General features: G+C 43.2%; 1 protein-coding gene across 1 annotated transcript in view; it reads right to left on the minus strand.

Moving 5' to 3' along the window:
* Positions 1-17,876, minus strand: part of NAALADL2 (N-acetylated alpha-linked acidic dipeptidase like 2) — a 547,930-nt gene that overhangs the window by 310,045 nt on the left and 220,009 nt on the right. The window lies entirely within an intron of this gene.

Consider the following 17,876-nt stretch of genomic DNA (forward strand, 5'->3'; position numbering starts at 1 on the left):
GGTGGAAAAGGCATGCAAGTCTTAGAGCAGGTCTGCCAGGACTCACAGCCAAGATGGCCCTAAGCTACAACTGAAACAGACACTAGAGGACAAAAACAAGTTGATTTGCGAAGCTCTGTGGTAGAGGGGAGTGGAAAGTCTCACATTCACCCCTCTAAACTTGCTCTTCTTTTCTGCTGCAAAAGCCACTCAAATGTTGCTTCTTTATTCTGCAATTAATTTCCATATCCATATGTTTCCAATGTCCATATGCAGCTTGTGTTGTTCAACTTTATTTATGACACATAAATCTACTAATACTGTATGCATTGGAAAGATATTCAGAGATTGTAGTAAAATTCAGAGCCGTATTTTATCATGCTGGTCCCTGCTGACATTATCACTCCAGATCATCCTTCCCTCTCTAAAATTCATAGAGTAATAAAATACCCTGTGTAATATCCATCAGTATAAAAAGCCCAGATGGTTTGAGCTAGGAGATTAAAGCACAGAGATTACAAGAGACATAATATATAACTTTTCACACTCGCACAAGAGAGAGAGAGAGAGAGAGAGAGAGAGAAGAAAGAGAAAGAAAACCCCAGGGAGATGAGGAGAAGGGAGAGCTAGGGAACTGTTTTCTAAAATATATGCAGTGATTCTGATAAAATAATACGCTTGCAATGTTAATAAGGGGGGGGGGGGAGAAAGACACCCTACCTTACATTGAGTTGACAGGACTAGACCTTTCCCAAGGGTTTCTATGCCATAAAGGTAAAGGTACCCCTGACCGTTAGGTCCAGTCGCGCACGACTCTGGGGTTGTGGCACTCATCTCTCTCTATAGGCCGAGGGAGCCGGCGTTTGTCCGCAGACAGCTTATGGGTCATGTGACCAACATGACTAAGCCGCTTCTGGTGAAACCAGAGCAGCACACAGAAACGCCGTTTACCTTCCTGCCAGAGCGGTACCTATTTATCTACTTGCATTTTGACATGCTTTCGAACTGCTAGATTGGCAGGAGCAGGGACTGAGCAATGGGAGCTCACCCCGTTGCGGGGATTCAAACCACCAACCTTCTGATCGGCAAGCCCTAGGCTCTGTGGTTTAGACTGCAGCACCACCAGCATCCCTGACCAGCATAACAGAGAAAATGTCAACAGAACATTCCGGTAGAAAGTCTGTGGAAGTCAAAACCTGATTCCATAACTCCCAGAACAACATGTGGACTTAAGTAATTCACTGGCTTTAGCACCTCCCTAATGTTCCAACAAAGGACGCGGGTGGTGCTGTGGTTTAAACCACAGAAGGTTGGCGGTTTGAATCTCTGCAACTGGGTGAGCTCCGATTGCTCGGTCCCAGCTCCTATCAACCTAGCAGTTCGAAAACACGCCAAAAAGTGCAAGTAGATAAATAGGTACTGCTCCGGTGGGAAGGTAAAGGGCGTTTCCGTGTGCTGCTCTGGTTTCACCAGCAGCGGCTTAGTCATGTTGGCCACATGACCCGGAAAAACTGTCTGCGGACAAACGCAGGCTCCCTCGGCCTGTAAAGCGAGCTGAGCATGGAAACCCCAGAGGCGTCTGTGACTGGAATTAACCGTCAGGGGTCCTTTACCTTTTACATTTCCAACACAGTTCTCAGCTCAAAAAAATGAAAAGAAGTATCAAAATACATTTTAAAATACATATTTTGAGAGTAAATATATTCAGAAGCAAGAGAAAATGCTTTTCAAAACAATGCATTTTAAAAATGTGAATTTTTGTGTATGTTTCGTTCATTCCTATTTAAATAATAATAATAATAATAATGTCGAACAAAGTGTAATCGGCTTATGGGTGAGCTCACCCGAAACGGACATGGATGGGAAATCAACCGATTCACGTCTCCTTGCATCCTGTTTTACAATTCCAACATATAATTCTCCCTATCTTTTGTTTTAAGTGTTTATGTATATTTTTCATTAACAAAATGCAAAGCTGGAGTCAGCAGCTTAATGACAGACACAAATTTCGTGGGGGAAAGAAGGGGGAAGCCTCCAAAGAGGATATGAATGCTATTAGTCTTCTCTCATGGTTAGTTCCCTGGTATTTAAATAAGGAGTTGGTAAAAGGTACTTCTAGCCAGGAGGCAGTGGAAGACAGGAGTGCCTGGCGTGCTCTGGTCCATGGGGTCACGAAGAGTTGGACATGACTAAACGATTAAACAGCAACAACAACTTCTAGCCACTATGGGTATCTGAGCCTCTAGTGACAGAGCTGGACCCAAAAGCTGTGATTCTGCTCCTTCAGCAGGAGAGCAACCCCATCCAGGCTAGGATCAATTTCTCAGACACAGGAACTACCTTTGAAGGTGACCCAGAAAGTACAATTAACCCAGAATGCGGCAGCTAGACTGGTGACTGGGCGTAGCCGCCGAGACCATATAACACTGGTCCTGAAAGACCTACACTGGCTCCCAGTATGTTTCCGAGCACAATTCAAAGTGTTGCTGCTGACCTTTAAAGCCCTAAACGGCCTCTGCCCAGTATACCTGAAGGAGCGTCTCCACCTCCATCGTTCTGCCCAGACACTGAGGTCCAGCGTCGAGGGTCTTCTGGCGGTTCCCTCATTGAGAGAAGCGAAGTTACAGGGAACCAGGCAGAGGGCCTTCTAGATAGTGGCACCTGCACTGTGAAAGACCCTCCCACCAGATGTCAAAGGAAAAAACAACTATCAGAAGACATCTGAAGGCAGCCCTGTTTAAGGTTTGATGTTTATCATGCTTTTAATATTTTGTTGGAAGCCTCCCAGAGTGGCTGGGGAAACCCAGCCAGATGGGCAGAGTATAAATAAATTATTATTATTATTATTATTATTATTATTATTATTATTATTATTACTACTACTACTACTACTACTACTATTACTACTACTCATGCATAGTGCCTCCATCTTGCTAGGATTCAAGTTCAGCTTGTTTCTCCTCATCCATCTCTCCTGCATCAAGGCCATGGCCCAGCAACTGCATAGCCTCTCCTGATTCAGATGTTATAGAGCAGGGATGTACAACAGGTCGATCATGATCTACTGGTAGATCCCTGGGAGGTTCTGGTAGATCGCGGTCGATCGCTGCCCCCCCCTTTTCTTAGTGTTGGTAAAACCGTATCCGGCCCTGCCCTGCCCTCCATGGTTGCACGAATGGAAGACGGAGTTTAGTCAGTGAGACTCTTTGTCTCCCCAGCATTTGTTGGTGAGTGAGTTGGTGAGTTGTTCCTCTTTCTCCCCCCAAACCCTTAAAAACAGGGCTTAGGGAGGACCCTAAAAAAAACTCAGCAACTTTGACTTGCCAGTTTTTTATTCTGTAAGTACAGTGGTGCCTCGCAAGACGAAATTAATTCGTTCCGCGAGTTTTGTCGTCTTGCGATTTTTTTTCGTCTTGCGAAGCACGGTGTTTGGAAAGTTTTGGAAAAGCTTCAAAAATCACCAAAGTCTTAAAAAACCTCAAAAAAGGCTACCACACCGCGTTCTATGAGTTGCTCCTCGAAGTCAAGTTGCAACTGTATTAACGGTGTTAAGAAAAAGGAAACAAACTTGCAAGACGTTTTTGTCTTGCGAAGCAAGCCCATAGGGAAAATTGTCTTGCGAAGCAGCTCAAAAAACAAAAAACCCTTTCGTCTAGCGAGGTTTTCATCTTGCGAGGCATTCGTCTTGCGGGGCACCACTGTAGATCGCAGTCTCTTGGGAGTTGGCCACATCTCTTGTAGAGAAACAGAGCCAAATGTCATCAGCACACTGATGACTACTCCGAAACACCTAATGACTACTCCTAGTGGCTTCATGGAGACTATTAAACAGCACTGGAAATTAAGCAGACTCCTGCTGCACCCCATGACACAGCTGCCAGTTGGCTGAAAGGCCCTTTCCCAATGCTGCTCTCTGGACTCGGTCTTGAATGTTGGATTGATGAAGAGGCACACAGTCTCTGGATACGGTAGTTCAGCTTAACTGTCCTGGATAACAGCTATTGAACACAGAATTTGTCTAATTCCCCTTTAAAGCGATCTAAGCTGCAGCCATAATCACATCTGTTGACAGCAAATTCCATACGATAATTACGCACTGTGTTAAAGAGTACTTTCTTTCGCTTGCATGCCCATGAATTTAATTAGGCGGTCATTTTTTCCAGGGCTATCATTTTCCAGCATTGTCAATCCATTCCTTAAACAAGTTGTGCTCTTTTACTTTACTTTGGGAAACTTTGGGTTATATCCCAATTGAATAGGCTCTATTGGCAGTCCATAGAAGGCAGCCTGGATCCACAAAGTCTTTTTGGTATTTTTGGTAGATATGAGAATATTCTTAGGCAATGGGAAGCTTCACTAGTCAAACTGCTATTAGGAAGCCAAGCAGAGGATAGTCTACAACAGGGGTTGAAACCTGGGTCCTACCACCCACTAGTGGGTGTTTCAAGATTCTAGGTGGGTGGTAGGGGGTTCTGCGACACAAGCTGAATCCTCCATCCATCAAGCATTGATGGGCGGTAAGGAAATTTTACCATCAAGAAAGATGCATTAGTGGGCGGTAGCTATAAAAAGGTTGACTACCCCTAGTCTACAGAAACAGAATATGAGTAATAATAATAATAATAATAATAATAATAATAATTTATTATTTATGCCCTGCCCATCTGGCTGGGTTTCCCCAGCCACTCTGGGAGGCTTCCAACAAAATATTAAAATACAATAGTCCGTCAAACATTAAAAGTTTCCCTAAACAGGGCTGCCTTCAGATGTCTTCTAAAAGTCTGTTAGTTGTTGTTCTCTTTGACATCTGGTGGGAGGGCGTTCTACAGGGCAGGTGCCACTACCAAGAAGGCCCTCTGCCTGGTTCCCTGTAACTTGGCTTCTCACAGCGAGGGAACTGCCAGAAGGCCCTCGGCGCTGGACCTCAGTGTCCGGGCAGAATGATGAGGGTGGAGACGCTCCTTCAGGTATACTGGGAAGAGGCCATTTAGGGTTTTAAAGGTCAGCACCAACAATTTGAACTGAATTGTACTCAGAAATGTACTGGGAGCCAATGTAGGTCTTTCAAGACCTTGCACTTCTTGCACTGCACAACATCAACATCAAAGTTGGCCCATGATGTGTATGTGCAGGAGATAGCAATCTGGCCTGCCAACAAGATCCACTTGTCCACCTGTGCCCTAATATATTCAGGTTTGGGTAAGTGTGCCACAAAATCTGGAAAAGTGTGAATTTCAAAAGACAGCTCATTTATACACACACACACACACACACACACACACACACACACATCCTGGTGGATATGACACTTTCAGAGTCATGGGTTCAAGCCCCATGTTATACATATTAATATGTATAATTATGCATTACATATTTACCCCATGAATATCCTTATATATACTACCTACTATAAATTTTACATAATATGTATTAACCATTCGTACATAACTTTATATACCATACGAGTATTATTTAAGTATTATATCATATATATATATATATGACTTAAGAATGTATATGTATACCGTGCATTACTGTACAACCTCATGGATATCCACTAATCACTACCCTCTATAATCTTACATTCAGACATTACCTGCAATATTTCTCTTCAATACGGAAGTGTATTTTATACACGGTTCTCTTTTGATCTGGCTTCTCACGTGAGAATCATCAACCCCTGCGTACAAGGCCTCCCCTCCCTAGCCTCACGTCCATAACTTGAGGTTGCACCACTTTCTCACCTTTTCCAAGGCCTCTGGTTGTTAGGTCAGGACCATCCTACTCTCCATCACCACTTTCTCACCTTTTCCAAGGCCTCTGGTTAATGGGTTAGTTACCCTTGTACCCTTGCTCATAGCATAACTGGTTTTCCTGTCGGCTGGTATTTTTTATTTCTCTTTCCCTTCAGACCTCGTTCCTGCATTGCAGCGGGTTGGACGAAATGACCCTCATGGTCTCTTCCAACTCTGCGATCCAATGATTCTATATAGTTGCAGGAAATGTAAATGTGGATCAATTAGGTTCACATAAAAATGCAAACCAAACCAAATTTCTCTCCAATTGCTAGAACAGAATTAATGGCTCCTGTGCAGAGTAAATGGCTGCAGTTACAATCTAGACTGGAAAAAATATATATATTGCAGCAGAATTTCAGGATGTTAAGAAAATCAGTAAGAAAAACCCACAGAAGCCAGAATATTTGTTTTATGTCTTTTGAAACATCTCTTCCCCTTCCTTATCCGAGCCTCACGTTTAGGGCTTATGAGGCCCGATGGAAGGAAAGGAGGAAATTTATGTCTAGAAAAGTCCCTTGGAAGAACTTCATCTTCAGAGAAAATAAAGCTTAGATCACTGAGCAAGTGGCACTAAATTCACTCACTGCAGTGTTCAATCAATCTGTCGCTCACATATGCACATAAACTGCCCTTCGTGTGGGCATCTGAGCCACAGCTATTTGCAAAGAAACAAAATCAATACATAATTTTCTTTAAGAGAGAGGCGGTGAAGCAATTACACAGGATAACATGAGAATATGTACATTTGGAAGCCTAATGAGAAAAACGTCAATCTTTCAGTCCCACAAACAAAAAAAAGCAAACCCAGCAATGCCACTTAACGTGCAATTCAAAAGTATATCTACTAGAACCGCAGGACTGAATTGATTAAATCAACTAGGCTGATTGATTAAAAATGATAAGACTAAAAATATGTGCTGAATTAATCAGTTGACAGATTCTAAAAAAAAATCTGTCGTTTTCTTGTCTATGTCACTTCCACTTCATAGAATAATAGAGTTAGAGCATCATCTAGTCCAACCCTCTGCAAAACAGGGATATGAAATTGTCCCATGCAGGGATCAAACCTGAAACCTTGCCATTATCAGCACCATGCTCTAACCAACTGAGCTATCCGGGCTGTCTTTTATTCATTCAAAACATTTTGAACCCTTCCTTCATCAACACATGATATCAGAGTGTGGCAAAAATAATAATTATTAAAAAAGCAACAACAACCAGAACATGTTGTCAAGACAAGCACAAATAAAAGGAGCAAGTCTAAACCAAACTGAAAAAGCTAAACAACCAGCTATCGGCCAAAGTAACAGAGGCTGGATTCCAAATATCATCACTATTTTATGCTGGGCTTTTGAGAGTAGAGGCAGGATTGAGCAGAGGCATTCCTCAACTTAAAACCACCTCAGCCTCCTGATGCCAACACTGCCAGTGCAGAAGACTCCTACATATATAAGGGGATCTACATACAAACTGAGACATGCTTCTCCACCCACAGAGGCCCAGGACCCTCGCATGAACTGTATTTTTGTATATATGGAAGGCCCTTTCCTCCCTCAATTATGCTAGACCCCCCAAGTGTCCCCATTTCCCAGGGACAGTCCCAGATTTACAGAAGCTGTCCCGGTTTCTGATTTGATCCCGGAATGTCCCACTTTTCTTTAGGACACTCCTATTTTATCAGAGAAATGTGTGAGGATATGTTAAAGGTAAAGGGAAAGGGACCCCTGACCATTAGGTCCAGTCGTGACCGACTCTGGGGTTGCGGCGCTCATCTCGCTTTATTGGCCGAGGGAGCCGGCGTACAGCTTCTGGGTCATGTGGCCAGCATGACTAAGCCGCTTCTGGTGAACCAGAGCAGTGCACGGAAACGCCGTTTACCTTTCCGCCAGAGTGGTACCTTTTTATCTACTTGCACTTTGACGTGCTTTTGAACTGCTAGGTTGGCAGGAGCTGGGACCGAGCAACGGGAGCTCACCCCGTTGCGGGGATTCGAACCGCCGACCTTCTGATTGGCAAGTCCTAGGCTCTGTGGTTCAACCCACAGCGCCACCCACGTCCCTTGAGGATATGTTAGGACATCCCTATTTTCATCAGAGAAATGAAGCAAGAGTGAAGAGGCAGGAAAACTACCGGTATGTTGAAGCTGTGATTCTAAACTCCCTTACTAGTTAAGTCGTAGAAAACACAGTGGGAATTACTTCTGAGTAAGTATGTATGCAACCATGCTGTAGTCATGGTTTGCCTGGTGCAGATGTAATACATAGCTTTGGTTTGATGATTCATGGTTGGTAACAATTTTAAATTTATCTTGGTTTTGGTATTCTTCCCTAATGCTTGCTTATGGTTAAGGAAACTAAACCATGAGCAGCTTTATGATTTTTCCTCCTCCTCCTCCAATACATCTTACTTGTAGTCTCTTCCTTTGAAGAAGGGATCCTGACTGAAAGGCCAATGAAGATCTCTGCAAACCTCGCAATTTATCTGATGCCAAAAGCAGCAGGTCCAGTTCATCACATATTTATGCCATCAACTAAATAGCTGGAAGTAAATTTGGCATTAAGATGATAAACATGGTTATTAGAGAAGAAGAGCAATTCCTTCAGCCGTCAGTTCCCCAGTGCTAATTAATCTCCGATTTGTCATAAAGACTCCTTAAAAAAAAGAAAGAAAGATCTGAGTATCTCATGAATCAGCACATTTTGAACTTGCTGAGCATTTCACAGTCAGTGCTATATGACAGAAGACAAGGTCAAGTAGTAAAGTGAATTAAATGTTATCTTTTCTCCTTGGAGACTATGATATAAACTATCTGGCAGAGAAATGACTCAACAAACTCCCAAGCAGTTTTTTTTATTCACTCCCTTACAGATACTATATATTGGAAGGGGGGAGGGGGAGAGAAACCAACCTATAACTGAACGCTGCCGAAAATAAGCGACACAAACAACTTCTGAACAGAGAAAGCTTGACTGCCTTAGAAATAAAAGACATGCTTAGGAAATTAGGGTGTGTGTGTGTTTGTGTGTCTGTGTGTATAGCAGTGCTTTTCTAGGACAGACAAAGGTTGCTAGCTTTATGGGGAAGGCTTCTCATAACACAAGCACAATAACCTGAGAAGGAATGCCATAAGCGAAGTATTAGTAGTAAAGATGTTATTCTAACCTAATTTAAAAGATTATGTGAAGCTATACTTGGAAATTATGCTAGTACTTTACATGTCCCCAACATAGCTCAGTTGGTTAGAGCATGGTGTTGCTAACGCAAAGATTGCAGATTCGATCCCCGTAAGGGACAGCTGCATATTTGGGTTGGACTAAATGATCCACAGTTTCCCTTCCTGAATCTATGGACTGTTCTTTGAATCCCACATCAACCTATAAAATGGCCCAGACTGCAATGATTAACTTAAATACAGGAATTAAAAATGTCGAGATTTATAAGTACATTTCCATCTTTGTTTTCCAGAACAGAAGCAGGACAGCAGATATTCTCATAAGGAACCTGTTAGAAATAGTCATAGTGACATTTATGATTTCTTAATGCTGCAGTCCTATGACACTGGACTTTTTGGATTGCTGTATCTGAAGGCAGTGGAAGAGGTTCACAACCTCAGAGATGGAGGCCATACCTGCCTCAACATGGCCCTCTACTTAATGATGATAGAGTTCTGATATTGGCAGAAGCAAAAAAGGAGTCTGCCATTAAGGCATGGTTTTGAAGCATCCCTTGATTGCCTTCTTCTATGATTCCTGGAGAATAGTGCCACATATGCTACCTACACAGACGAGCTGGTTCAAGGAGGACCCTCAGTGGGATGGAAACTCAGTAGCCCCCCCCCAAAAAAAAGAAACCTTGGTTTATAAAAGAAAACAATGATACTTGGTAAAAAGCATTTATCAACTTAAGTTCAGATATCACTCATCGCTAAAACTGCAGATATCATGGAAGTTGCAAATACTATCAGCCTACTGAATCAATAGATCACATTGTTGTAGGTAGCCTAACTGTGAAATATCCATAATTAGAGAAGCACAACCATATGACAACTGATGTTTTGTAGCCAACTGACCAGACAACGGGCAGATTTACACTTGTGGTTTATAACGTTAATAATCCGTTATTAAAATGTGGCACCAGAAGGTGCTGCAGAGCAGTGAACCACCAACAAAGGGAAAGTGTATTAAATGTTATGGAACGTTATATCTTGTGCCATTCTAATAATGCTTAAAAGATCAATGTTGGTCCAGCCAATGTAATTTTGAAACTGCATGCCCTCACTGTAAATACACAGCAGATTTCTAAGCAACTGATTTGAGTTGGCAAACCAATGAAAACTGCTAAGAGAAAAGACTGGAATACGGTTGTAAAGGTAAAGGTAAAGGGACCCCTGACCGTTAGGTCCAGTCATGATCGACTCTGGGGTTGGGGCGCTCATCTCACTTTATTGGCCGAGGGAGCCGGTGTACAGCTTCCGGGTCATGTGGCCAGCATGACTAAGCCGCTTCTGGCAAACCAGAGCAGCGCACGGAAACGCCATTTACCTTCCCGCTGGAGCGGTACCTATTTATCTACTTGCACTTTGACGAGCTTTCAAGCTACTAGGTTGGCAGGAGCAGGGACCGAGCAACGGGAGCTCACCCCGTCGTGGGGATTCGAACTGCCAACCTTCTGATCGGCAAGTCCTAGGCTCTGTGGTTTAACCTGGAATATGCTTGTACTTCTCTCTAAATATTCCCAGTTCTGTATCCCAAACATGTGTTAGGCTGCAGAAGAGGTTGTCGCTACCGGCTGAAGCCACAGCCTCCATCTTTACTGTGGATGTTTGTGGGCCTGACTGGCATCTCCATGATGTAGGGGGTGGGGCTGAAGAGAATTTATTTAAGCCCATATTCCTCCTTCTGCCTTATCTGGCTCCCTCCTTCTCTCATAGTGTGACTGGTATGGTTACTTTGAGGTTGAGCCTGTGGCTGTTTTGCTGCCTCCCCCCCCCCCCGCTCCATTTCTGTGTCTTATTTCAGATCTTTGCTGGGGGGTGGGGGGACCAACATCTTGACTCAGTGCTGCTTTGGAACATAGATCTGATGTGTGCATGTGTACGCCCACCTACTGTCATTCCAAAAGAGACGTACATTTGCATGCATATTCCTGCTTTAAAGAGCTACCCGTTTTCAATGCAAGTCCCCAATAAATGAATGAATTCCACACCTGAATGTTAGCACACATGGACCTCTGCTGCAATGAAAGACTAAGGGAACCTGTCTGGTGTAGACCTCAGCCATGCTCCTTACTGCGTAACCTTGCCTCAGCCCCAATCACCATCTCTCAAGGATTTTTGTTAGAATATAATGTGAGGTTCCTGGGAAGCAGCCGCTGGATGCAAATGTAAATCATTCCCAGTCTAGTCCAAGCTCCTATCTTCTTATTGATGAAACACTTTGAAAACCAAGCATTCATATGAAATGTCTGGAGGGCTTAATCTCTGTAACTTTCTCCTCGAACAGCACATTGCACAGTGCAGTAATCAGTGCATTGTTACCTTTGCATCCTATTCAGGACCTAGATAATACACACCAATACACACTGATTGCTATTTCATTATGTCTGGCATTTAACGGAAAACTGCAGCATAAGAGGAACACAACAGGCTGCTGAAGACACGTCAAATTCTAGCAATGATTACTGACCTTTCATGTACATAATGAGTTTGGATCCAAATCATTTAGATACATAGCACAGTTTTCAGAGCTGAAAACAATATTTGAGACCTAGATGGTTTCTATTCAAAACAAAGTCTTTCGCTCACCCACCACCTTTGAACTTGAAAATGAGAGTATTTTCTTTGGCTAGTGGAGCAACTCAGAGTAAATTTAACTGCAAAATCCAACGTTTCTGCTATTTTATAATTGCTTCTGTGGACTGAACACAATAGGCACAATCCAGCCGTACTGTTTAGGCAGTGACCATTTTAGGAGTGTCCAATTGATTCTCAATCACCGACACGCGGGTCCTTTTGGACCTGGAAGAGGGCAGAACGGGAGTGGGAAAGGGGGTGGGATGGGGCAGAATGGGGTGGGTCAGGGCAAAATGGGGCAGGGTGCACTTATGGGTGCTCCACCAACATGTGAGGGGGCTGGGAATGGAAGCCCCCCATACACTGCCTGTTCCTTCAAGTCCTACTGATGTTGATGGGAAGGTTCAGCACTTGTTCTAGGTTGCAACCTTACACCAGCTTACCCGAGAGTAAGATCCATGGAAATAAATGAGTATACGTGTCTTGCCCTGTAAATTTCTCCCACTGAAATCAAAGTGACTTCAAGGTGCTTAAAGATGGATGAACCAGACAGGGGGCCTTCTTGGTAGTGGTGCCTGCCCTATGGAAGGCCCTCTCATCACATGCCAAAGAGATAAGCAATTATATGACTTTCCATAGACAGCTGAAGGCAGTCCTGTACTGGAAAGTTGTTAACGCCTGATGTTTCTATTGAGTTTTTATATTCTGTTGGAAGCTGCCCAGAGTGGCGGGGGCAACAAGTAATAAATAAAACAAGCTAACAATAACAGCAGCAGCACAATATATCCAGTTCCCAAACAGTACTTGCCTATAAGTTGATCACAATGGAAAATTGTCTGCAAGAATTCAAGCATTTTTGAAAAATTACTGGGAATATAACAATGCAATCTATCCTAATAAGAAGTTCATGCATATTTATCAGCATTTGCTAAAGTTAGTTGGATAATGCATTCTGGAGGCCTAATCTACTTGACTCACAATGCAATGGTGACTAACACTTAATCTAATGCTTTATATCAATTCATATTTTTCTCCTTCAGGACTAAGGCCTATATATATTTAAACGCACACACACATACAGTTGCTGTCTGCTGCTCTCCTGTATCAGAAAAGTTCCCAACTTCCAGTTTCATTTCCAGGTCAATTCAAAGTGAGTGTTCTTTCCTTCAAAGCCCTGAATGTCTTGGGACTGGATATCTAATGTAGGGATGTAGGACCTGAATATTGTTGCATTCCAGTTCCCATCAGCCTGAGATGGCATAGCCTATGTTCAGGCATGATGGGAGGTATAGTCCAACAACATCTGAAAGACCATAGGTTCATCTTCCCTAATCTAAATGGATGTCTTGGTCTACGCCAAGTCTCCAGTAGAAGCCCTGCATTGGATTGGATTGGGTTGGATGTGAGTAGAGGGCCTACTTGGTGGTGATGCCAAGTTCAGGAATTCATTTTCTAAGATTACTCTGTGATGCCTGGTTAATTTTCTCGCTGTCTGGCATTTCATCAGAGAACTCTAGAGATTTGGATTGATTTACCTGCTGCTACCATTGCAACGTTACTAACGCCTTGGTTACTTTTTTAAAAGTATTGGATTTTGAAAGATGGTTTTACACAACTATCAGGGTCCCTTTTAGGAATGGAAAGTTCGATTCCCTCTCCAATTCACATGTTCATCTATGATAAACCAGCTCCAAAACTTAGCTACCAAAGTGAGTGTTTTGAGCAGCAAGTCATAGTTATGACTACTTCGCACTTAAACAAAAGTAATGATAGTTGTTTTTTTGGTGAAGTCTGCCTTGTTTATTCCAGCTTTGATTGTTTGAGATATAATTTTCCAGTTCTAGTTTTTCTTCTATGTCTGCTTTTCCTGGCTGAATTTGTTCTGCTCTGCTGCTTAAATGGTTTTGGTTGGCTCTCCTGGACAACAGTACTTTTGTTTTAAATTGTTTTTTTATCTCCTGTTCACTCTACTGTTCAGTTCAATTCAGGTTTATTAACAGTCCACAGAGAGCAAATATTTGATTCCATACGATGAAGGGAAAACTCTAAAATACTATCTGTCAGTTTTGGCTCCAGTTTCTCATATTCCTAGTCTTTGGTTTGCTACATGTCCACTTGAAGTTGCAATACGTGTATGTGTGTTGTTTGTTTGTGTGAAGTGCCCGCTTCATTAGTATTTTTGTGTGTGATTTTGCCTAATAAACACGCCTGTGCATTTAATTCAGCCAAATTTGCAGTGAAGGCTACTCAACTTAGCCAAAGCCATGTGACCTCCACTGAGACCTTCAGACTCTGCTTTTTTAAATGTATATTTATTGTACAGGTCAAATTTTTATCTTTTCATATGTTTTTTATGTATTATTTATGTCCATATGTTTCTGTTTGGCATTATGTTGCCTTAATAACAAATCTGAATTTGAGATATACAAATTTTGGCAAGCATTTTCCCAATATAATATTTTTTTTTATGTTGTATTTTGCTAATAGACACATTTTTAAGTACAATTTCCCTAATATATGCCTTTGGGAGGAGGGGGGAATTGGAGAACTATATTACAAAATTCAGAGAAGTTTGAATTTTGAAGGATAGCTACATTTCAGCTTGGCTGTTGTTTTGGGAAATGCAAGTTAGGGAGGTTTGTATGAAAATGGAAAACAAACCCAATTTCTCCCCATCTCTACAAAATACAATTAAGTCCACTGACAGTGCACATTTCGCATTTCATTGCTAGAGATTTAAACAAGACCAGGAAAACATTAAAACTAGTACCACTCAACAATTCCGAAGAACATAGTTAAATACCACCCAGTGTCAGATTACCAAATAGGCAGAATAGGCATTAACCTATGGGCCCCATGGCTTTTAGGGACTCCGTGGCAACAGATCAAAATAATATGGATTTGATCTTGAAAGAAGATTACAATCAAGCTTTCTTAGTTCAATGTGAGGGGCCCCCCTGAGATTTTGACTCCCTGGGAGCCTCCACGGGGCTTAATCTGGCACTGATACTACCCAAACTATCCAAGGTCCTAGGGTTATCATTAATTAATGATAACAACAACAACAACAACAACAACACCTTTATTGTACAACCTGCGTACAATGAAATTAAACGAGCCTCACTCCGCCCCACAAACACTTAGTCTCGTTGGACTCTGTGTGCTTATCAAACAACACACCACCTCGCAAGTCAATTTCGCTACGTTATTTTCCATTCAACAGCCTAACAGCCCACGAATAGAAGCTATTTTTTAGCCTGTTGGTATGGCTGATTATACTTCTATATCTCCTGCCTGAGGGTAGAAGATTAAAAAGGTGATGGCCAGGGTGTGAGTCATCCCTGAGAATTTTTCTCGCTCTCCTAAGGCAATGATCCCTTGCGATGTCATCTAGCTGACTCAAGGGACAGCCCATGATATCATGTGCTGTGTTCACCACCCTCTGTAGAGACTTTCTGTCCGTGGCTGTCAAGCCAGCATACCACACTGTGATACAGTATGGAAGGACACTTTCTACTGTCGACAAGTAAAAGGAGTTCATCAATTGTTGTTTAACATTATTCTTTTGCAAGAATACTCATTGTCCGCAATGACGTTGTAGATATATTGGGTAGTATCTGAGTAGCTCATTTAGTCAGCGCAAGGATTTCCATTTGTGCAACAGATCTTCCTCCTCTCCTTTCCCTGTGTGCCCCTTGAGCCCTCCCCAAATCTGCTCTAGGGTGTTGCGGGGGGGCGGGGAGACCAGAAAGGATTTAGAAAGAAAGGGCCAATGACACCATGTTATGATGCTGTTGTTTTCCCAGGAGCACCTTTGCTTTTCGTTGCAAAGCTGACTGACCAAGAAGGACTGCAAAAATCTCCCCCTTGCCTCCCCTCTCCTGGAATCAATGGAAACCGTCAGGCTGAATGCCAGCACTGGTGATACTTTCTGGATTCCCCCAGAGTTCTCAACTGGCTATTCCTTTTTGTGCTATATTCCTTTCCATTACAGTACTGAGTTTCAGTGGCTGAGACACCCACAGTGTATCAATGCAGCTGGAAGCCTCAGATTGTGGAGAGAGTCCAACAGAGCTGGTAAGATCCCAAAAGCTCGAGGTTAGACAGGCAATGTGTTATGCTGAGCTTCACCTCAGGGCATGTCTGAATCTCCAACAGGACAAGTAATGATGTCTGAGATTGAGACTGAGATTTCTGATCTCAGATCACATGACAATAGGAGACAGCCATCTCCAGCTACTACTGCTCTCAGTTCATTTCATTTCATTTTTTTTCTCTGGCTCTGGCTCTTTGCCCTTTCCCTCCTTGTAATATCTGCTGCTGCAAACTTTGTAAAACGGTGCCACAGGAGACTGAAGTGTGGAGCACACAGATTTTGCTTAACACCGTGCAACTCTTAGTACAGCTGCTGTAAAGCAGCATCTGTCAGAGGCTGCAGTTCTCTTCAGAAAAATCAGGGTTCTAAAGGACACAGCTACCTGCCTAAGTGTCTAGAAAAGCACCCCGTTGCATAGATTTCCCCAGCCTGGAGTGAACCAGGAATGATGCCGGAGACACTAACAATCAGATGATTGCCAGGGCTTGTACACTGGATGGGCTGGTCTGACTCAATGTAAAGTAGCTCCAGTTATCTGACTCTCAGGCTAACTGGACCTAATGCCACAGGCCACAATATAGACAGGTTCAAGCATTCAACTGAAAGCACCCCTCAGCAAGGGTGGGCAAGGGTGCTCAAACAAGGCCCGCCTCCAACATCCCTGTGCACACTGGAGCCAGCTTTCCTATAAATGAGCAGGAAAAGTTCTGGAGGGAGACTTTTGTTCATATTTGCTTGAACATGAGTACAGCCCTCTGTGCAATCAGGGTCTTAATTTTATCACAGTTCCCAGTTACACAGGCGGTTCTAGGTGCGTTTGAGCAAACCTGAGTAAAATCTCCATGCAGACCTTCAATGCAGGGACATCAGGGACCGAGAGCAGCTGAAGGTGATATGAACAGGTGAAGCCAACATTTGTCAAAGGGCTTTCATTGGGACAGAGCTTGGATGCCCCCACACTTGCTTTTAAACATTGCATATTGAGGAGAATGTGTGAACAGAGTTCAGATAATATCTTATATAACATGTACAGTGGTACCTCGGGTTACAGACGCTTAGGTTACAGACTCCGCTAACACATAAATAGTACCTTGGGTTAATAACTTGGCTTCAGAATGAGAACAGAAATTGCACGGCGGCGGCACAGCAGCAGCTGGAGGCCCCATTAGCTAAAGTGGTACCTTAGGTTAAGAACGGTTTCAGGTTAAGAATGGACCTCCGGAACGAATTAAGTTTGTAACCAGAGGTACCACTGTATACAGTGAAGCCTCGGGTTACATTGCCTTCGGCTTACGTCACCCTCGTCTTGTGACCGGCGCAAACCCGGAAGTACCGGAATGGGTTACTTCCGGGTTTGCACCATTCACACACGCACAGAAGTGCTAAATCGCACCGTGTGCGTGCACAGATGTGACGCTTTGGGTTGCGTCATTTTCGGGTTGCGGCTGGGCCTCCAGAATGGATCCCCGCTGTAACTCGAGGTTCCATTGTGCTCAGAAGCAAGTCACATTGTGTTCAAATGGGTTAAAAGGTAAAAAGGTAAAAGATCCCTGGATGGTTAAGTCCAGTCAAAGGCAACTATGGGGTTGTGGCACTTATCTCACGTTCAGGCCGAGGGAGCTGGTGTCTGTCCACAGACAGCTTTCCAGGTCATGTGGCCAGCATGACTGAACTGCTTCTGATGCAACGGAACATTGTGACAGAAACCAGAGTGCACAGAAACACTGTTTACCTAATTGCACTGGTGTGCTTTCGAACTGCTAGGTTGGCAGGAGCTGGGACAGAGCAATGGGAGCTCACCCCATCATGGGGATTCGAACTGCTGACTTGCGGAATGGCAAGTCCAAGAGGCTAAGTGGTTTAGACCAAAGCGCCACCTGTTTACACCCAGGTCAGTGTTCACAGGTATTATAACCCATCCCCCCAAGCTTGTGTTTTAAACCAGCCGTAAATGGGTTTATCTTATCTTCTTCACTCTTAGTGCTGTTTTCTTAAAACAAATTTCTCCCAGAAGCACAGTATGCATCAATTTTTTTCCAGCATCCACCTTGTCATCAAACTGAAATGTGTTAAACATTTATTTTGCCTTTGCAAAAAGAGAAAGGGAAAAGGAGCTAGCCAGTCACACTGCACCATAATCCTGTGAGAAAAACTGGGAACGGAACACAGGTAACGAAAATAAAGCCAAAAACCGCAGGAGGCGATTGCTGCA

Source organism: Podarcis pityusensis (assembly GCF_964106645.2).
Source record: "Podarcis pityusensis genome assembly, chromosome: 5".
Classification (NCBI taxonomy): Eukaryota; Metazoa; Chordata; class Lepidosauria; order Squamata; family Lacertidae; genus Podarcis; species Podarcis pityusensis.